The 22,207-nt window shown below is 42.2% G+C and overlaps 2 protein-coding genes and 1 non-coding gene across 3 annotated transcripts in view; 1 reads left to right on the forward strand and 2 right to left on the reverse strand.

Annotated features, from left to right (window-relative positions):
* PKP4 (plakophilin 4) overlaps positions 1 to 14,171 on the reverse strand; it is a 266,647-nt gene extending 252,476 nt beyond the window's left edge. Inside the window, exon 1 of the mRNA XM_045298126.1 lies at positions 14,063 to 14,171. The gene's annotated coding sequence lies outside the window, so the exon portion shown is untranslated. The remainder of the gene's footprint in view (positions 1 to 14,062) is intronic.
* Positions 6,070 to 6,176, reverse strand: LOC115873060. The gene has a single exon (XR_004048207.1). It is a non-coding gene; the product is annotated as a U6 spliceosomal RNA (small nuclear RNA).
* Positions 14,172 to 14,448: 277 nt separating the features above from the next.
* The window catches only part of CCDC148 (coiled-coil domain containing 148), a 314,586-nt gene continuing 306,827 nt past the window's right edge, over positions 14,449 to 22,207 (forward strand). The window contains exon 1 of the mRNA XM_045298561.1: positions 14,449 to 14,877. The gene's annotated coding sequence lies outside the window, so the exon portion shown is untranslated. The remainder of the gene's footprint in view (positions 14,878 to 22,207) is intronic.

Consider the following 22,207-nt stretch of genomic DNA (forward strand, 5'->3'; position numbering starts at 1 on the left):
TCCTACAAGGGGGCTGGGGGGCGAGATATTCTTCCAGGGAAGAAAGAAGCATCTCATCCTACCATATCATGCATGCATGCCTGTTGGCTGAAACCTGACAACTAGCGCCCTTCATCAGTTTACAGGCTGTTCCCAGGTTACAAATGTCAGACTTAGCAACAAGTTGCATTTTAATGTTACAGACATCTGCCTGCATGTTAGAACAGTGATTCTCAACCTTCCCAACGCCGCGACCCTTTCATACAGTTCCTCATGTTGTGGTGACCCCCCAACCATAACATTATTTTTGTTGCTACTTCATAACTGTAATTTTGCTACTGTTATGAATTGGGGGACCCCTGTGAAAGGGTCAGTGACCCTCAAAGGGGGTCAGCTTGAGAACTGCTGCATTAGAACTGAGCCAACCCCTCCCTGAACCCACTGACACTGAGTTGATTTTGACTCATAATGACCCTGCTGGATAGGGTAAAACTGGCCCATAATGTTTCCAAGTCTGTAAATCTTTACAGAAGCAGGCTGACACATATTTCTCCTGAGGAATGACTGATGGGTTTGAATTGCAGACTTTATGGTTAGCAGCCAAGTACTTTAACCACTATTCATAAGGATTTGTCAAACAACCCCTACTTGCAACAAAGTCTTCATCACAATCACCCTCACTTGCTGCACAGGCAGCTTTTAAATCACTGAAAAGGCTTTGAACATTTTTTTGCACACACCAAAAGTCCACTGCCAAAGAGTGCATTTTAACTCATAGCAACCCTACACTGAATTTCTGAGGCTGTAAATCTTTATGGGAGCATTTAGCCTCATCTTTCTCCTGAGAGTGGCTGGTGGATTTGAACCACTGTCTTTGTGGTTAGCAGTCCAACACTTACCCTGCAGTGCCACCAGGGAGTAAGCCGAAGAAACCTATGTACCTAAAAATTTGACTCAAAGAAACATATAGGAGAATATCTCTTTCATAACCCTGGATTGCTTGCTTATCCTTATTTTGTCCTTTACAGAGCACAGCACACAAAAAATCTCTTTTTGAAGCGTAGTACCCATCATCATTTACATCACATGTAGGTGAAATTCTGGAAGAGCCCACATTAACAACATTTTAAAAAGCATGATGTAATTGGAAATCATTATATACCTGCAGTCGAAAACAAAACAAAGATAAGACAGAAGGGGGAAAAAACAAACAAACAAAAAAAACGGCTCAAACCACAAAATAACTTCAAGAATTCCTCTTCAAAACAATGATAGAGTTTTGCTAAAATTAATCTAAGTTTATAGGGCATTATATTTGTATAACACTCAATAACAAAAGAAAAAGAATTGACTTATCGACAAGTTTTTATAAATTACCAATGCTATACATTCAAAATTTAAAAGCAACTTTGATTGAAATCACCAGCATATCAATAATAAAAGTTGAATTACTGATGTCTCGTGCACATTTTGTGTATATATATTTAAAGAACATTGTTAAAAATTACAATTCAAATTTTATCAAAGTGAATACTTGGGGTAAAGGACACCAAAATGTATGTGTATTCTGAACTCACTATTAGAACCAAACATAGGTTTACTTCATCCATCAGGTTATAACAAGCTAGAGACTACACTAACTCTTTTATTACTGTTGACACATAACTTTATAGCATTAATTATACTCTTAGTACTTTAGTAATGTTTTTCTTTTGAAAGTTTTATGCACTTTAAGTTACTTCTACTTTTGCCTTCAATTCACCTTTATAGACAAAGGTATAATTCACAAAAGGCAAGGACCCAGAAAGTTTGCTCAAGGTCACTCCAAAGCCCAAGCAGGTCTTGATGCTCAGTGTTTGCAATATGAACAGTTTGAGAAAGATCACTCATCATATTTGTAATGCAAACAACTAAAGTTGAAATGACCACGAATCAATCTTTAGAAATATTTTAATTAACATCTTTACTAATGAATTTGGTATAAGAAATTAGCCAGTAAATTGTATTACAAAGGCCATTTTTTCTCTAAAGGCAGAATGTGTCTTTCCAAAACATGAACAAAAAATGGGGGTCAGATCAAACCATTGCTTGGAGTATCATGCAGATTGTCCAAGAGCAGGAGATGAAGGAATTCCAAGATGGGAATTAAAATTTCTTCATTTCTTTTAAGTACCTAGCACCCCCCATACAGGGCAAGAGCAGCAGCATTTCCCTATGGAAATGATACTACTTAGGTAGTATGGTAGGATGGTGAATTTATTAATTCATGATGCTTACAGGAACCTGTATACAGAATTCTGAACAAATGACTTTGAAAAAGTATTTTGGAAGATTGATGCCTGCCAATATGCTGTTTACAGATTTCAAACCTATACAGTACTGGTTTCTTCTTTGTCCACAGTCTGACTGAAACACTTAACAGCTGAGCTGCTTAACACAGGTCCTAACAAAGCAGAAGTGCTTACTAAAGTCCCTGTGGGTTTTCTGTTTCCTTAGTCAGTACTTGTGAGGTACAGAAAGATTTCTCCCAAGTTGTCTCCCTCAAATATATGCCAAACCCAAGACACTGCTTGCTACACATGGTAAATGACTGTACACTAGGAGGTCAATGACAGGTCAAGTTAGAGATAATGGGACAAGAAGAAAATAAACGGTAATAGAGGAATGAACTAAGAGGCAAAGGGCATTTATAGAGGTCTAAATACAGATATGTAAATATATTTATATATGATGATGGGGAAATAGATTTACGTGCATATATCTATAGATTTAGTATTAAGGTAAGAGAAGGACATTGGGCCTCTACTAAAGTATTCCCTCAATGCAAGGACATGTTGTTCTATTAAAATGGCATTCCATGATGCTCAACTTCCCAACACGATCGCTGAAGACAAATGGGTGCAAAAGAAAATGTAGTGAAGAAAGCTGATGGTGCCCAACTATCAAAAGATATAGCATCTAGGGTCTTAAAGGCTTGAAGATAATACAATCGGCCATCTAGCTCAGAAGCAACAAAGCCCACATGGAAGAAGCACACCAGCCTGTGTGATCAAGAGGTGCCAAAGGTATCAGTTATCAGGCATCAAAGAACCACCTTACAGAAGGGTCGTGGAGAGGAGATGACCCAGTCAGGGTACAGTGTAGCAATGATGAAACATACACTTTCCACTAGTTCTTAAATGCTTCCCCTGCCCCCACCCCCCACTATCATGATCCCAGTTCTACTTTGCAAATCCGGCTAGACCAGAGGATGTACACTGGTACAGATAGGAACTGGAAACACAGAGAATCGAGGACAGATGATCCCTTCAGGACCAGTGGTGAGAGTGGTGATACCGGGAAAGAGGAGGGAAGGTGGAGTAGAAAAGGGGAACTGATCACAAGGATCTACATATAACCTCCTCCCTGGGGATGAACAACAGAAAAGTGGGTGAAGGGAGACATCAGACAGTGTAAGATATGACAAAATAACAATTTATAAATTATCAAGGGTAAATAGGGGGAAAGAGGAGAAAAATGAGCTGATATCAAGGGCTCGAAAGCAAATGTTTTGAGAATATTGAGGGCAACAAATGTTCAAATGTGCTTGTCACAATGGATGGCTGTATGGATTGTGATAAGAGTTGTATGAGCCCCCAATAAAATTATTTAAAATAAATAAGTAAACAACCTAAAAAAAAGAAAGCAGGTCATGTTATTCTCCTTAATGGTATCTAGAATAACCAGATTGTATAGTCTGACTCACCCAGGTAGGGCCCACTCCCTTCTGATATTGTTCCCTTGAAGAAGTGCTCGAAGGCAAGCCCAGGGCCACTCAAGGATGACTAAGGTGAGGCTACCATATTGAGTCTAGGGTCCACCCATCTTGCTCCATTCCCTCCCTTTACTATTGCGTGTACAACCCCCTGGGTCATCCTCCTCCTATTGCTTGTATTGCCTATTCTACAATCCCTTCCTATAATGTAGATTGTTATCTGTAATCAGAGGGCTTGCATGCCCCCAAAGATATATAAAACCTCACGATGCTCTCTCTCCTGCCTGTTTGTCCCATACCTCCACGTGTACCACCAAGAGCTGAGGTGAGCATGCTACCATGAAATGTGTCTGACTTCTTTATGTTACTCTCTCTCTCCTATCTCTCCATTACTTTACTATAATCTTTATATATCTTTTAAAATTTTTATTTAACTCATTTTATTAGGGACTCATACAACTCTTATCACAATCCATACATCCATCCATTGTCAAGTACATTTGTACATTCACTGCCCTCATCATTCGCTAAACATTTGCTCTCCACTTACGCCCCTGGCATCAGCTCCTCCTTTTTTCCCCTCCCTCCAAGCTCCCGCCTCCCTCATGAACCCTTGATAATTTATAGATTATTATTTTGTCATATCTTACACTGTCTGATGTCTCCCTTCACCCACTCTTCTGTTGTCCATCCCCTCAGGGAGGAGGTTATATGTACATCTTTTTTAAAAATATGTAGATCGTAACCGTATAATTGCACCTACTGAACCCGTGATTAGTTGTGGGGGGAAGGCTTCTCCCACAAGTACTTTTTCCCCCCAGCTGACTTTACTGCTTATTCTGTCATTGACAAATTGATAATAAGTGGAAAATTCCCATCACTGCATCAGTCAGAGTCAAGGTAAAATTCAATGAGCCCATTTATTCTAGCAGATGTCACAAGAGATTTCCAAACATTCTTCTGTTTATTCATAACAACAAAAGGGAAAATTATCAATAATAGATAAGAAGTTTGGACTTACAAAAGCACTTGAATTGTATAACGAATAAAAGCACAAAATACAATAAGCCACAAGTACTGCTTTATGAAAATGAAAAGAATTTACTAAAAAGGCAAGTAATAAAGTATAAATTATGATCCCTCATAAATAATGCATTTTCATCAGGATTAATTATTTCAGATAGGTTATTTGACAAAGCATTTAGAGATACAATCCAAAATATATTAAAGTCCTGATGAAAACCTGATCTCCAGTCACTATTCTATCACTGGTAGGAAGCAGGCTTTCCTAAATGAAGCCATTTACAGTGGCTGACACAGCCGCCAACCTAGACACCAGCAACGTACGTAAGGAACACCTAAGTAAGAAGGAATATTGACTAAACTCTTCAATGCAAGATTTTGCCTTTAGCTCATCCTTACACTTATAGAACAATTCTAGATGTTTTACATAAACATCTAGATTCTAGGCCAATGTGACCCTAGACATATTGTGTCATCTTTCCCAACTATATTGTAAAAAATCAATCACAGATTTCTCAGAGACTATCAATACTGAACCCTATGCAGACTACAGAGTTTCTGAAGGGAAGTATTGGGCTATGATGTAGTAGATAGAGTCTGATATACAGCAGGGGGCTGTAAGTTTTTATTGGATTGAACTAAAGTGAATTAGTTATCTCTTTAAATAAGCCATATCTGAAACAGAACACAATAACCCCACACATAGCAGGACTCCAAAAGATAGCTGAATGAAGCACCAATTCTCTTCAGTACCCTTGATTTGACCCCTAATGGTATTCAGGAAGTCAACTCTAACTAGATAGGCCCTTATTTCCCACTCCATCCAGGCTACAGGTGTAAGGAAATGTGATCCACTTCACTGCAAAGTCATTATTACTGGCTCCCATTTTACATGAGTGTTTACAATCCCCATAAAGGTATGGAAACTGAAAAGCCTTTTCAAGTGTCTACTCTGATTATGACACTGAGAGTTCATTTAATGTTGCATACATTAGCAGGAGAATTCATCCTCTTTTTAAAATAACATGCTTACTGTACTAGTAAATGGACACAGTCTACTTTAATGATTTTGAATAACTACTTTATAGGTGTATACATATTAAAAGTTCAATAACCCCAAAATCACTGCCATCAAGTTAATTCCTACTCACAGTGACCCTATGTAGGGTTTCCCAGGTTATGTAAATCTTTATGGGAGCAGCCAAATTCCCCTTTTTCCCAAGGAGTGGCTGATGGGTTTGAACCTCTGACTATGCAGTAAGAAAACCAATGATTACCGAACAGTGCCTTCAGGGCTCTTTTTTTTTATTTTTTATAATATGGAACGTTTCACGAATTTGCGTGTCATCCTTGAGCAGGGGCCATGCTAATTTTCTCTGTATCGTTCCAATTTTAGTATATGTGCTGCCGAAGCGAGCACCTCAGGGCTCTTTTTAAAGTTCTATTTGGATTCATTTTCCCTTTGTGAATGGGAAGGATCTAGAAGACATGTTTGCCAATAATTTCTTTTTATCACAAACAAACAAAACAAAATTTAAAAAACAAACCATTTACTGTCATTGGGTTGATTCTGATCCAGTAACCCTACAGGGCTGTCATCTTCGCAGAAGTAACTTCCACATTTTCTCCTGCGGGGACCCTGGTAGCTTCAAGCTTCCAACCTTGCGCTTAGCAGCAGAGTCCTTAATCATTATGCCACCTGGGCTCTTTGTTCTTTTTAACAGAAGAGCACAAACCTAAGGAAATATCATCCTGTTTGAATCTACCACAATTTCTAAACACAGACATGTAAGCTATATATTAAAGTAGAACAAAAAGCACTTTTATACGATAATGAGATGTGAATAAATGAATTCCATTGGATGCAAAATATTTATGGAAAGGTAGCATATTTCCAGAGAAACAAGTCTGTCTCAATTACTACTTCTTTGAGGAAAAATCAAACCTGTTGATTGTTGAGTAAGCTGGGCTTCCTCATATTGACAGGACAAGTACCCTCTAGCCACTAACCTAAACTCCCCTCCTCTTCCTATCCAACATCTGGAGAATGAGTCTCAATTGGGAGATGAACTTCAAGTGGACTGGATCTTAACAAATGAGTCCAAGAGGGCAGGGCTGAAGCAAACTTAGAAGTAAGCAGAGATAGCGATGACAGAAGTAGGAGTTATAGCTACTGGGAGTCCCTGTTGATCGACTTCCAAAGCCTCCCAGTCCTTGAAAACTACACACAATATTGAGCTACTGAACTAGACTCAGCCAATGTGGGGTCACAAGGCTGGCTGACTGCAAAACTTATAGTTCCTGGAGCTGAAAACGTCAGGTATACAACTTCAATTTTCTCCCCTTATCCCGGAGGGGAAATTGTAATAAATTTTTGAGAAAACAGTACATTCTTGCTGAAGGGGAAAAAAAGAAGTAACTGGATGAGAATGCTTGATATTCTAAGAGATGTGAAATGTAAGTACTAGATGAACTCTAGAGATCACCCTAGTCCAGCTCTCTCATTTTAGAGACTCTCACATTTTAGAGATGAGGAAACCAAAGCCCAAAGGTGTTAAATGGCTCCCTTGCTCAAGAGAAACACACCTGCTTAGTGGCAGAGTTAAGCCTAGAACGAGAGAGAGCCTTTGGTACCTATTAAACCTGTCGGTTGGTTTACATCCAGTATCTTCCATCCCTTCTCCCTTCTCTTCTTTCTTGCTTTGACACTGCTTCCTGCCAGGGTTTCAAATATTAATTGATTTTCTAAGTGTGATTAATTTCAAAGAGAAGCAGCTTAAAGAGTCAGTTTACAAGCATCAGATTGCTCCTTAAGTGGTTAACACTTTGTAACATTTTTTTCACTGAACGACTAGCAGATACATTGTATAGAATGACTACTACTTAGAATTACAAATGCAACAACTGTATACATATTTACAAGGCATGTTTTACATTTTGCAAGTGTTTCCACTTTTGGTTCCTGCAATGTAACACTATCAGTCCTCACCTTTTAAAGAGGACTGTTTATTAGGGTGGCACCACGGTTAAGCAGCTTGGGGGCTAACCAAAAGGTTGGCAATTTGAACTCACAAACAGTTTCACAGGACAAAAATGTGGCAGTCTGCGTCTGTAAAAAGAACAGCCTATTTCTATGGGGCACTTCTACTCGGTCCTATAGGGTTGCTCTGAGTCGGAATTGAGTTGAGGGCAATTTTGTTGCTGTTGTTTGTTTACTAGGGAAGGTTCACCCGAACTTCTTACACCCATTGATTGGCACAGTGTAAGTATTTCTAAGCATGGGAGCTTCAAAACGTCCATGAAAAATGTAATTAAAAGATAATGGAATTTTCCCACACACTTTTTGAAGACCTCTTGTACTGTCTCCCAAGAATCAATCATTTCCTACAACGGACAGAATATGTAACACACACATACACACTAACCCTTTCCCTTCCCTCAAAATGTTGCAGACATAGCTCTTGGTGACTGTGAATAAGAACTTTGTTTGGAAGCAGAGTCTTTGAAGATGCTATCAGTTATATCAAAATGAGGTCACAGCAGAATAGATTCCCATGCATCAAGTCAATTCTGACTCATAGCAACCCTATAATGTAAGGTGGTTCCCAATCCAACCTGAATGGTCTCATATAAAAGAGACATGGACGAAAGGAAGACAGCCATCTGACAATGGAATTCAGCTCCAATGGGAAGCCAAGGAACAACCAAGGCTACCAGGAGCCTGGAGAGAGAAGAATGGTTGATCTTCTTGCATCTTTGAAGAGAACATGGTCCAGCTAAGATCCTACATTTGGCCTTCTTGCCTTTAAACTATCTGACAATAAACATCTATTCTTAAATGCCACTCAGAGTCATGGTGGTGTAGTAGAGTGAGTACTGGGTTGCAAACCAAAAGGTGGCTATTTCAAACCCATCGCCCCCAGTGGGAGAACAATTTACAACCTCTGAAACCCTCAATTCTACTTTGTGTTTTTACACCACTATGAGTAGGCATATACTCATGGGCAGTGGGTTTGGTGGGAGAAGGCACTCAATTTGTGGTACTTTGTCATAGCGTTGCCCGATAATGAAAACATTTCCTTAAACAAAAAATCATCATAGTTAACCTTGGAATGGGGTATGGGCAGAGGGCAAAATGTGGGACATATGCTGTGTCTCTTCCACTCATTTCCCCAAACAATCTTTATAAAAAATTAAAATGAACATAAAATAAGTTCAAAAGTTTCAGAAGAGTTACTTAATTATTGCTATGGGTTGGGGGTAGGAAAAGAAAAAGGTGTAAACATGGTTGTTTAAGAGACCTATTTTCTTAACCATATAAAAAAGACACTGCAGAGTATGGGAACCCTTGAGTTAAAATGGATCTTATGCAACCCAACCCTTGCATTTTTAATAGCACTCGGTAATAAAGATGTTGAACTGCTTGTTTGTTCAAACCTGTCTCCTAATTTTAGTGGCCCAAGGTGCCTTTCACTAGGCTCTCAAGTTTGCAATTGGTGGATTCATAATAGACCTGAGTTTCAGAAATTACCTACCCAATGTTTCCAAGGTCTCTTTCTAAATGGAGTAGGTTTCTATGAAAAATGATAGTACCAGTTACAAGGCAGGCTCCAAAGGCTTACATTGTACTCTAATATTTCAACTACGCATTTTCCATAATTTTCCCATATATTATGTGTACAACAGAAATGCACACTCTCTAAACTCAATGAGGTTGCTCTTCATCTCAAAGCAGACAGGTGTTTGGTGGTGGCAAGGGACAAGAAAGGGGGCACATCAGGGAACAGCCGGCTTGACACCATGGGCATTTGCCATCACTGTATGTACTACAAAAGATAACTGTTCTCAGGAGAGATCATCACTGGTGTCCCTGGCCCCTCCCTCCTCATCCTTCATATGTGTCCTGGACTTCGTAAGGCATACAAGAACCAACACTGACCTAGAGGGATTGGTACCCATCAAATCACCTGGCATCATTCACTTCATGAAAAATGCTTCATGATGGCATGGCTTAAAATAATTCAGACACTGCCATGTTTTAATTTATACATTTTACAGTATTAAAACTTTATAACCCAATCCATAGCAGCATTTTATCATCAGCAATGAATCGTTCATTATATATGAGCCACAATAAACGGTGCTATCAAGGCTGAATAATAAAATGATCAGTGAGGTAACTGACATTTATTAGTGTATCAAACAAAAAATAAACGTACAATTATAAAAAGAAAAACAACTCAGGCCAATGAAAAATGGCACAGCTTTTAAGTTCCACTGAGCAAACCGTTCTGCAACATTCCCAATACTAACGTATCCCTAAAAGATCCAATAGTTAAACAATCTGAGACACAGCTGAATGGTGTGTTCCTCTCCAACAGACTTCAGCAAGCAGAGGAGTTCTTGCTCCTTGTTGCACAGAGCTTGCTTGAGCCCCCTTGCCCTGAAAGGACCCTGCCATCCTCTCAGTCGGGGATCAAATCGACTTGGCGACTGTAGTCACCACTCATTAGTAGCACATGAAGCCCTACACTCTTACTTCCTTAAATCGTTCCCTCTTCTACTTGTGACTATGGGCACTAGTGTTGTGAAACAATTATTTTATTCAGCAAACTCTATTGGAGTTAGCCTTCAGGAAAATCAGTTCATCCTTGCAGGAAGAGCACTACAGAACCATTTAACACATCCAGGGAGTAATTATCTTCCCATACAACGAAGGCGTGAAGTAAACTTCCCAAAGTGACATCCAATCCATTGGATGTGTATGTCCTAGAATAACCTATGCTTTTATCTTCCAATTAAAAATAAAGATATGGTATCCACTTTAAAACTGAAATAGGGAAAAAACGTTTATGCCATACCCTCAAAATACATTAATATTTCAAAGCCTAGGTAAGGGGTTGAGGTTCATCCTGGGTAAGAACATTCTGTACTTAAATTGATCCTGGTCAACAGCACAGAATTTACCCAGTTTAAAAATTGACAACTGGACTTTAAAGACTATTATTTCAATTGTTTTCATTAAACTTACTTTGCTGATTTATATAGTTCAGAAAAGAAAGAAAAGTGCTACTCTGACTGAATAAAAATTACTCAAGGTCATACAATTGCACAGTTTTTATTAAAAGGAGTTTGGTAATGACTCTGTAGGGCAGAGACTGCCCCTAGGCTGTGCAGCTTGAAGGCAGTAAACTGCCACAGCTGCCTCCTGTGAGTGGCTGATGGGACCGAACTGTCAACCTTCCAGTTCATTCAAATTCCATTATTATAACCAGCCAGAACATTACATTTCTTTTAGTCAGCACACGAATGGAGCATTTATTTATGTTCCTGTGTATCTTCTCTTAAATTTTCCATCACTGCTTTATTCCCTAATCTATTACCTTTCTCCTAAAACTTATCTGTAAGGATCAAGATAAGTAAACAGTTAAGTTTCCCCAAAGTAGAATATTTGGAAAAATATACAAGACCCCAAATATAGAGTACCCTTATTATTTAACAGTGGGGGTGGGGCGGGGTGGGAAGGTACATTGATCAAAACACAGTTTATTCTATTCTGCATTGTGTAATTTAAAAATTACCCATTTTAAAACTTCCTTTCTTCAAATGCCTGTAACCAATAGAATATAATCATCCTAACATTTAGCAATAGGCCTGGAAGTTTAAATGCCGTATTTCTAACTGAAAGGTTTCTGAAGCAGGGAAAACTATCTGCACAACCAATCAGGTATATACAATATCTATATACTTGAATAGTTATTTCAATTGCTTCTGCAGCAGAGAAACTCAATTTGCTTTTACTTTCTAATCTCCACATCAAATAAAAAAAGCACGTGTTAAACTCTACTGTAATAGGATAGCATTATGTAATGAAAGTTTCCTGCTGGCAGTTGCAAGCACTTCCCAGGGTCTTTGCAGTGTGGTAGTGGGCATACATTAAGCCTCTAAATTAGAGGGTTCACTGATTATGGGCATACCTGGACAACAATAGCAGCCACACACACACACACAAATCCACAACCTCTCCCCATGCAAAGCATGCTTTTCTAGTTTCTTTTCCTTGGGTCCTTTACTAAAAATCTCTCATCTTTTTACAATACTCTTGATTCACACAAAGTAGATGTTGGAATACAGTTGATACGTTCGGCAACTGATGTTATTTTCTGAATCTTAAACAGATTAACGAACTGTGGAGAGGCTGATAGCACACTTAACCCTCCAAAGCAAACTGTGCCAAATAAAACCACATACAGTTTGTCTCTCCCACACCCAGGGACACTCGTTTAGGCCATTCCTTGTTTGTATGATTGCACTGCCATTTTCCATCATTGTTTCCCAGGCACCAGAAACGAAGATCCTTCTACAGCCATATGCTGCATTCAAAGGGAAATGTTCTTACAATTTCCTTTCAAAAATACAAGATTCTGAGCTTGATACTGCCAAGCATCCTCAACCAAGATTTTGCTTTTTTGCATTAGGGAAAATGAAATTTGACCCCAAATGCAAACTAACCACTATCAGTTTCACCTATGAGTGAGCTGCCTGCCATTCGTTTAAAAGTTGTAGGGCCGTTGTTTGTTTTTTTAAACAAACTCTAGCAAGAAGAGAAAGAACTGTGACTTCCACTAATAAATTATATCTTGAATTGGATATGCCATGGTGCCCCCATGTTACTTTCAATGGTAACTGACACTCCCCGAATTTAACTGTACCAGACAGTTCTATCTGTCCCATCGCTGACCAAACACTGCTTCTCTGTGTCTAGTCATTATGTATTATACAAGGTCTTAACACAGCCTAGTGTAACAGGGAAAAAAAATTCATATGACAGCAGAGTGATGCATTCAAAATCTCTCGTGCAGCATATCCCTGACCGTGAGCACTAATAGTCATTTTTTGATGGAGCTAAAATATAACTGGCTGCATCCTCATCACTCTAAGAACCTTTGGCCTCCGTGTTCCTGCAGGTTTTCAGAAAATCCTCCTAAAAACCATGCACTATCCAAACCTTGCAAACCAAACTTGGAAAGAGCCTTGTGCAATGCTCAATAACCTTGGCAATACCATCATCAACCCCAAATTCACAGCCCTAATGCTGCAAAACCCCAGATGAAAGGCTAGCTGGAGCCCAGAACTGCTGCGCTGCCCCCGACTCCCCCACCGCCCAATCTGCCGCAAGGAGCGAGGAGAGGAGTGGAACGAGGCTCACCAGCTCCGAAGATGCTCCGGTGACCTCTGGCTGAGAGGCGAGAGCTGGGTCCCTAAGGCACAAATGCAGCCGAGCAGCCCCGGCGGGCTGTGTGGACTCTGCCCCTGGTGCATTCCTCGCATTCCTGCACAATCTGTCCCCAGCCCAGGGACCGGCGGCGCGCGTCCCACCCTGGACACACACACACCTGCCTACTGCTGCGCCCCGAGCGGCCACGGCCGCCGCGGCGCCTCCACGGCCCGAGCTCGCAGTTTGTCGCACTCCGCCAACGCGCAGCCAAATCCCGGCCCCGCGGCCCGCCCCCTCGCTCCCCCGGCTGGGCGAAAGGGGAAAGCACCGCCGGAGCGGCGGGCAGGGACACCAATCCGCCAGGAAGGTGCCGCAGCTCCGCTTCAACTCCGGGCAGGGAGAGGAGGAAGCGGTGAGGCGGCGGGCGAGCAGCGAGAGGCTCGCGACTGGGACGGAGCGTAAGACGCGCCGCGAGCACAGAGGGGCGCCCGGCCCCGAGGGGCTGTGCAGGAGCGGGGCTGGGGGCAAACGCGAGTGGTGCGGGCAGCAGGGGTGTGGGAGGAGGGGAGAGTGCCAGGATGCAGGATCGGGGCTGGGGGGTGGGGGCTGGGGTACGGACAGACGGCCCGAAGCCTCGAGGCGGGCACCGCGGCGGGTAGGGTCGCGGGGCGGCGTGCCAGGCGGGCTGGAACGGGCAAGCCACCGGGCACAAGTCCAGGAAGGCTCGGCCCGGCGCTCAAGTTCGGGGCAGGGGCTCTCAGGCTCCGGCTCGGGAATGGACGGCGTGCGGAGGGGTCGCGAGCCCGGCGGAGGGGAGACCCAGGGGCGTAAACGTCGGGAAAAGCAAATGGAGGGTGAAACTTGTGCGCCCGCCGGGGGGAGGGGAGCAGGCAGGCGAGTGCGGGCAGGAACACGAGGCGGGGCAGGGAAGCCGAGGCGGCCGCGCGGCGCTGGGGACGGAGTAACGGGAGGGAGGCGCCCGCGCCCCGCGCAGGCAGGTCGGGGCTCCGGCGGGCGGGCGCGAGGGGCGCGAGCCGGGCTCCCGCGGGCTGTGGTCGCGGCGCCCTCCCGCCAGCCCGCACACTTACTTTCCAGGTTAGGCAGCGGCCGTCGTCGCTCCGGGAATCAGGGACATCGGCTCCGCGGGGTCGCCTCTGCGGCACCCGGAAAACTGAAAAAAGTGCCGGGGCCGAGCAGCTGCCCGCCCCTGCCGCCCCCACTCGCCCCCGCCCCGGGAGCGGTTCTCCCACCACCCCCGTCGGCGGCGGTGGCCCACTTGCCCCACTACCCCGTGCCCATGGTGCCGCCTCCGCGGCCGGCGTCGACGAGGACAGCCCCGGAGCCCCCTCTGCTGCCCAGAGGCCGCTGCCGCCGCCCGCCCAGCCGCCAGCCCGCCTGCCAGCCAGCCCCGGGCTCCCGGGAACGTCAGCACGCCGCCGTCCCCGGACCTGCTCCCCGCCAGCCCCATTGGTCGGAAGGAGAGGGCTGACCGCCGCCATTGGCCCGGCCCTTATATTGAACGGGCCAATGGGAACTGCGGTTTCAGGTCGCCATGGAAACCGATGCTGTGAAGAGCGAGAGGGCCTGGAGAAAGTGAGGAACGAGAGTGAAGGTGGCTCTGGCCTCCGTCGCGGGAGCGGTTTTAGGTGGGGGGTGGGTGCACGGGCATTCCCGGGCCCCCGCTTAAGAATTTGAATCAGGTGTTCCTTTGCTTCCCCGTCGACCCCAACAGTGCATGGCAGGGGTTTTCCTTGGTGTCAAAGGCAGGAACCGCCAAATCTCGGTCGGCATCCTTGGCGGTGAGACTCCAAATTAAGGCGTTTCACTTCTCCTGGGTCCAGGGAGCCTGTGAGGTTGTGCCCTTTGACCTTTGACTAGTGTGCAGCTTCTGCTTCTCCTCCAGGTGAGTTTGCACCCTTCACTCCTTTAATCCCCGCTGGTTCCTTGCTATCATTGATCCAACTCATTTGCATTTAGGTTTGTTCCTCAAACCACTCCCCCTTCCCAGGGTCGAATCTGACCCCACATTTTTTAGTGTTTTAATATATAGCACTACCCAACGGAGACCCACAGAGACTTTACTTGGAACGTATTTTGATGAGGCAACAGGAAGCCGAAATGGAGGATAGATTGTAAAGGGTTCCCTGCTTTCCAACTGCGGACCTCTGCTCTCCCCCGGAAAAGGCTATTTCTTAAATGTCAGCTTCCGCGTGCTTACTGCACCGCGAGGCTGACAGGTGAGTGCTTTCCCCCCAGGAATTTACAGACAGGGAAAAGACAGGTGACAAAGCCAATCCTTCATGTCTTCTAATGATTTCACAAGAGAGTAAAGGACACAGATCAGTGCTTCTCAACCTTCCTAATGCCCCGACCCTTTAATACAGTTCCTCATGTTGTGGTGACCCCCCAACCATCAAATTATTTTTCGTTGCTATTTCATAACTAATTTTGCTACTGTTCTGAATCAGGCGACCCCTGTGAGAGGGTCGTTTGACCACCCCCCAAAGGGGTCGCGACCCACAGGTTGAGAACCTCTGACATAGATTACAGTGGATGGGTTTTATTTTCTGGCTTTTTTCCAGTTTAGCTTTTAATTTGATGTTTGTTTGTTTGTTTAATGAACTGAGGTATGGAAGCAGTACACATGAAAATCGTTGCTTTAATGCTGTTCTCTACTTTCATTTCAAGTCAGTTTGTGCTAGCCTGTCAATACTAGTTGAGTTTTATTTTTTGTAAATAACTCATTACTTAGATACCACCTGCTAAAAAATGGGACTCCGTGAAGCTATTAGGGTTTTGAGCATTCTATTGCTCTAGCATATAGCTGCTGATGTCCTTAGGTTCCTTTGGGGGGGGGGGGAGTTGCCACTTTTATAGTAATCACTTGAGTAACAAGATTTTGTTTATGTTACTGCCCCTTATATTGAAGGGACCATATTGTGTGAAAATGTTGATAGATTTGTGGAAATTACAAATGGGTTTTTGGAGAGAAACTGATTAATGTGTGTGTTAGCTACATATGTCTCACTCCTGTCTTGAATTTTAAACTGAATGATACGCTCTGTAATTGAAGACTGCAAAAATAAATGAGGAAAAGTTAACCGAGTGCCATGTCTGAAAAACCATCTCTCTGCAATTTGTAGTTAAATCTGAACTTAATTGACAATCCTTTACAGGGTTGAACTGTGATACAAAATAGCTGAACATGTGCCTTCCCCGCACTTCCCAGAATGGGGAAGGGACAGCAGGGAATAGGAAGTGCTGTCTCGTGCCATCATGGAAATTACCTCATCATGCTTTTGAATCCGCCTGGATATTTTTTCATTTGTTTGGCTCACAGAAGCATTAAAGTGCAAATTTTGTTGTAAATGTAATACATTTTAATATGCTGATAGAATGTCAATGGTTTATAAGGGTTTTATTTTAATAGCAAAGAATGGAAAATGTGTCTAATGCAAATAAAATGTGAGCATTCCATTTTCCCTTAGGCTAGCATGCAAAAAAGAAACAAAACAGTTCATAGATTTTTCACTCCAACAATCTTTCTGTTTTTGAAATTTCCCAGAGAACCTGTTTGCTGAATATTTTGAATGTTTATATTTCATTGTATAATGACTAAAATGTTAATAAAATACATCATTAAGAACATCCACCCCCCCAAGTAAGGTGCCACTCAACATTAGTTTTTATTTTCTTAATAGACTTATTCGAATGTGCTTTGCTTTGTTTTGAATTTGCCCTTGAAGCTTTGCTGAATACGCTTAAGAAATCACTTGGTTCCGTAAAAGTTCCTGCTCTCCAGACTGAAACTGGCCTTCACTAATTCTCAGGTCCCTTTCAGCATCACATTACTAAAGGCATTTCTACCAAACCTGTTGGGCCTTTTACCAATGGGCATGATCATGTTATTGTTGGTAGAGGCCATCCTGTGCATTTTCCATGCATTGTGACCCAATGTGACAGAATAGAATTGTCCGTTAGGATTTTCTGGACTGTAGTCGTTATGGGAGCAGGTCACCAGATCTTTTTCCCAGGGAACCTACAACCTTTGGATGAACAGCCTAGTGCTTATTAACCATTTGTACCACCAGGAATCTTTATCCACACTTCACTGAAATTATTCCTTTAACTTTCCTAAACATCTGTCTTAATGTTCACACATTTTATGAATGTAATACTCATCGCCTTCCTTCAGAGAAGGATTACAGAGAAGATTACATGTATGTTCCCCATTTTGCTCCTAAGCATAGGCCGTTCTCCCTCCTTCAAGATTTTCTACCATGGAACTGTCGTTTCTCTCCTAGATCACATGTCCTACTCTCTCTTCCATCTTTTTTTTCTTCCTGAGCCTTACAAGTATGTGACCTTTTGTAAAGCTTTCTGTCTACCTCCATCTGCATCTTCTGGCCATTGCTTTCACCAAGAAGCAATCTGAAGACTTCCTGAGGCTTCCACTCTTTCACTCCACAATGTAACTTTGGCCATTGCGTGCAACCGAAAGCATCCTGCAGATTGGGGTCTTAACTCCTCAAAGCCCTAACACATTTTGCCAGTGATATTTGTGCATATTAAAATGCCCTTTTCATGAAAGTTGCAATGCCTCAATCCCATGGTTCTGGGGAAGAGTGGAAACCTTTGTCACCTGGGCTGAGGCTCTGTAGAGATGCTAATGACCATGAGGGGATGAGGCTCTATCCTGCTACCCAGGATACCTATGTGATCCTAGGTGGTAGAATGTGTGGCCTGGAAAGGCCTGAAATTCCTTTAACTGTCTCAAAGCTGTCTGACTTCTTACACATTTCATGGTCACCTCTTGCCCCCCTGGCTCAGGCAAGGGTGGACGCCTCTGAGCCAGAAGGTTGGCTGAGGAGCCTAGAACTAGGTTAGAAGGACTGAAGATGTTTGGTGAACTCCACCCTCAAAAACAAAGTAAATAGCACAAATCCAACTGACCTATCAACTAACCATCTTGGAAAGAAATCAGCTTGAACCTTGCAAGATCAAGAAGACTCTAACTTTCCAGTACTTACTTTTCCCTGTAAGCCCATGGTGATTAGTAGTAACCTCCGTAAAACGAAGAGCACAGACAGCAAGGGAAATGGGAAGGACGATGCTGGCTCTTCTGTCAGTCTAAGGTATCTGTGGAGGAAGTGGGAATAATAAAGATATGAGGGAAAGCTACAAAAAATATGCCAATCGAAATTTTTTGTTGTTGTTTTGTTTTGTTTTGACTTGATTTTAAGAAGGGTAAAGCAGAAACTCATTGCCATCAGTCCGTATTGACTTGTAGAAACCCTTTACATAGTGTTTATGGGACTGTACATCTTTATTGTAGCAGAGCACCTCAACTTTCTCCCTGGGAGCAGCTGGAGGGTTTGAACCACCAGAGGAAGGTAGCAAATGAGGGAAAGAGAGCACAGGAATAGTTTTGAACCTGAGAAGGGATTGCTGTTAAGTAACATCAAGTTGATTTCAGTTCCTAGTGACTCATGTGGCTACTCTTGGGGTCACTAATCAGAGCTGCCTTGCCCAAAGGGTTTTTTAGATTGTAATTGCTATGAGAGCAGATCACTAGGTATTTTTTCCATGAATCTAGGTGGGTTTGAACCACCAACTTTGAAGTTTGGGTAGCAGCCAAGTGCTTAACCATCACACCACCAGGATTCCTTGAGGAGGATTCCCCATTGCTATCAAATCAGTTTCAGCTCATAGTGAGAAGATCTACCCCACGGGGTTTCCAAGGTTGTAATCTCTGAAATCAGACTGCTACATGTTTCTTCTGCTGGTACTTTTCAACCACCAAATTGTAGTTAGCTGCCCAATGCTTAACCCGCACACAGTATCACCAAGGATCCTTTCTGAAAAGGACAAAACTCACTGCCATCAAGTAGATTCTGACTTATCGTAAACTTATAAAACAGAGTAAAACTTTGCCTTCGAGTTTCTGAGACCATAAATCTTTACAGGCACCAACAACCTCAATTTTTCCCAGGGCTGCAGGTGAGTTTGAAACCCCAGCCGTTAGATGTGGCAGCTGGTCCTTGTCCCACAACACCAGAAACTCACTGTCCTCGAGTTGATTCGGAGGCGTAGTTCTACCCTGTATGATAGAGTAGAACTACGCCTCTGGGTTTTTGAGGCTTGTAAACCTTTATGGGAACATAAAGCCTCATCTTTCTCCTGAGGAGGTACTGGTGGATTCAAACTACTGACATTATGGTTGGCAGCTCAATGTGTAGCCTCCTACACCACAGGGCTGCTTTTAGTGAACCTAGAGGGCAGGGCAAAACTCCCTAGGGTTTTCAAGGGTGTAAACTTTTGAGGAGAAGAGAGCCTCGTCTTTCTCCTGAAGAGCTACTGGTTGGTTCAAACTTAGCAACCCAATGCTTTAACTCACAGCACCAAGGGTCTTTTACAACACTGTCACAAGCCCAAACCACTACCATCGAGGCTGTGTAAGTTTTTAAGCAGATAGATTGCCTTAACCTCTCCCAGGGAGTAACTTGTGGGTTTGAACCACAGACTTTGTGGTTAGCAAGCCAAAACTAAACCCGCTGTCACAGAGCATCCTTATATCAGGTTTCTGAGGCTCTAAGTCTTTATGGGAGAGGATGGCTTTAGAGCAACCACCTTGTGGTTAACAGTCAAACATTTACTTGCCAGCTTCACCAGGGCAATGGCAGTAGTTTAGGATTGACTGTGCCCCATCCTCAGCCTAATTCTCTGAACATGAAAATCCATCCCTACCCTTCAAGCCCCATCTCAAGGGTTACCACTAAAGCCTTTTCTGGAAGTTTTTGACTACACCCTCTCTGAAGGGGCTGATTTCTGCCTTGATGTGTTATTGGGGCCCATGGCACATGACAAGCTGTAACTTCTAGCATAGTTATTTGTGTGTGAGCCTTCTTTCCCAGAGGCTAGGATCCTGTCATAGGTCTGACTGTATCCTCCTTGGAGCCTAAAACTCCTGGAATGCCCCCCACACTAAGTAAAGGAAGCAGGCATAAATTCATCTTTAGACCTTGGAAGAATTTGACTCCCCAAAAGTGAATGACTGGAATTGATGCTGTTGGGGAAAAAAATAGAAAAGATGGAACTAGAGGTTCAATGTGGAAAAATGAGGTAAGTTGGAAAACAGAACAGTGGAGGTTGTCATACAGCCTTTAACGAAGGGAAGAACTCTCACCAGGTTACGGAGGAAGAGACCTGTGTAATAAGGATATGTGCTTTGGCATGACATTATCATATTTACAGTAAAGGCTATAAAACATAGTCTGGGAAAAGCAATTGAAACTCAACTTTGCCAAGCAGGTTAAATAGAAGTTACCTATATCCCCTCCCTCTGCGCCCCGCCCCCCCCATCTCAAGCATTCAGGTTTACTCTGTCTCTTGAAATACAAAGGGATCCATGGGAGTTTAACAACTTCATAAAATCATAAAGGCTAAAATATCTAGTATGTATACTAGACATGTCATATCCACATCCACATTCCCTGAAGGAGCAACCCCACGTGAATGGTGATGACGATTGTAAAACTATTTCTTTAAAACAATTGTGTATAATAGATGCATTTTTATAGTATATAAATTATACCTCAATAACCTATTATAAATGAAAAGTGCTGTAAGCACAATGTTCTAAAATTGATCATGATGACTGTACAATACTTTTTGATATGATTGAACTATTGAATTGTATGTTATTTAGATTATATCCCATTAAACTGTTTATACAAAAATTAAAAACTTAGATAAGCACACTTAGTGAATTTGGAAACCATTTTCTACCATAACTGAAAGTCTTCCAAATGACATTTCAGTGAATTAAAAAAACCAACAACAAACAAGCAAGAAAAACTGGTAGATATCAGCAAAGATAAAAAAAATTTTTTTAATAAAGAAAGAATGGGTGGAAGGTAGGGAGGGAGGGAAGAAAGAGGAGCTGATAACAGGGCTAAAAAAGAAAGCAAATGTAAAATAATGATGGTGACATATGTACAAATATGCTTGATATAATTGATGTATGGATTGTTATAAGAGCTGTAAGAACCCCCAATAAAATGATCATTAAAACAATTACAACCTTTTCAAATTTATGGGTGGAATTAAAATTTGAGCATCATAACTAAGTACATAGTCAATTGTGTACTTCTTCCCTTTAAATCTGTGTAGATTTTTGGCCATTATAGACCATATGACCAGAAGCTACCTTTATGAACATGATTCAAATCTTTTTATAACCAGAAATTAATCCAAAACTTTTAAGATAATAAAGCCATCTCAAGCATTGTTTTTAGTCATTACAATCAAACATAGTTTTCACTAAGTTTTAGGATTAACAATGCTTATATTAATAAATTCATATAAATAAGATTAATATTTATTGACAAATATTTTAAAATCAAGATATTAAACATCACCTTTTATCTTTGAATTTTGTTTCTATTTCATAATTTATATAATTTGTAACCATACTATTATAGAATTTGATTATTAAATTTATAGAAATAAACTATTTCTGATAGCATGCTCCCAAATATTTAATAAATTATGAGATTTTAAGTAGGCAGGTAAATTTCTGTGTGTAAGCTATAATTTCAAGAAAGCATACCATTTAGGTGGTATAATTACCATTTCTCTGCAAACTTGAGTAAATTCATATTTTAGTAAAAAACATTTTTTTGGTCTACATTAATCTGGACACAAGACAGAATTTCACTTGAAGTTTAGCCTGTGAGCAGAAGGTTTTATGACTTACTATAAATTTTTTCACCTTTCCTTGCCTCTTCGAATAACAAATGTTATCCGAAATAGTGTAGGGTCCAACTACCTGTGTCCCTGAGTGAAGACAATGGGTCGGGGTCTCCTGAGGAGACGGATGGCTTCAGATGATCATGTCATGTGCCACGAGAAAGCTCTTTGCTGTTTTTAGCCACTGAGCTGTGTTGCTGCTGCTGCTGCTGCTGTTAGCATAGGAATTGGTTCTGCCTCCTGGCAACTCAGATTCATGTAACCCCGTGTACAATGGGACTAAACATAGTCTGATCCTGTGCCCTTCCTGTGATTTGCTGGGGATTGAACCCTTGTGGGTTTTCATTGACTGATTTTCTGAAATAAATCACCAGGCCTTTTTCCTGGTCCACCTTAAGCTGGAAGCTCTGATGAAACTTTGGCAGTATCACAGGAGCACCCAAGCCTCCACTGACAGAGGGTGGTGGGTACCCAGCGGGTAC

This window comes from Echinops telfairi, unplaced genomic scaffold, assembly GCF_000313985.2.
Source record: "Echinops telfairi isolate 266 unplaced genomic scaffold, ASM31398v2 ScPeMD7_4;HRSCAF=17, whole genome shotgun sequence".
In the NCBI taxonomy this organism is placed as follows: Eukaryota; Metazoa; Chordata; class Mammalia; order Afrosoricida; family Tenrecidae; genus Echinops; species Echinops telfairi.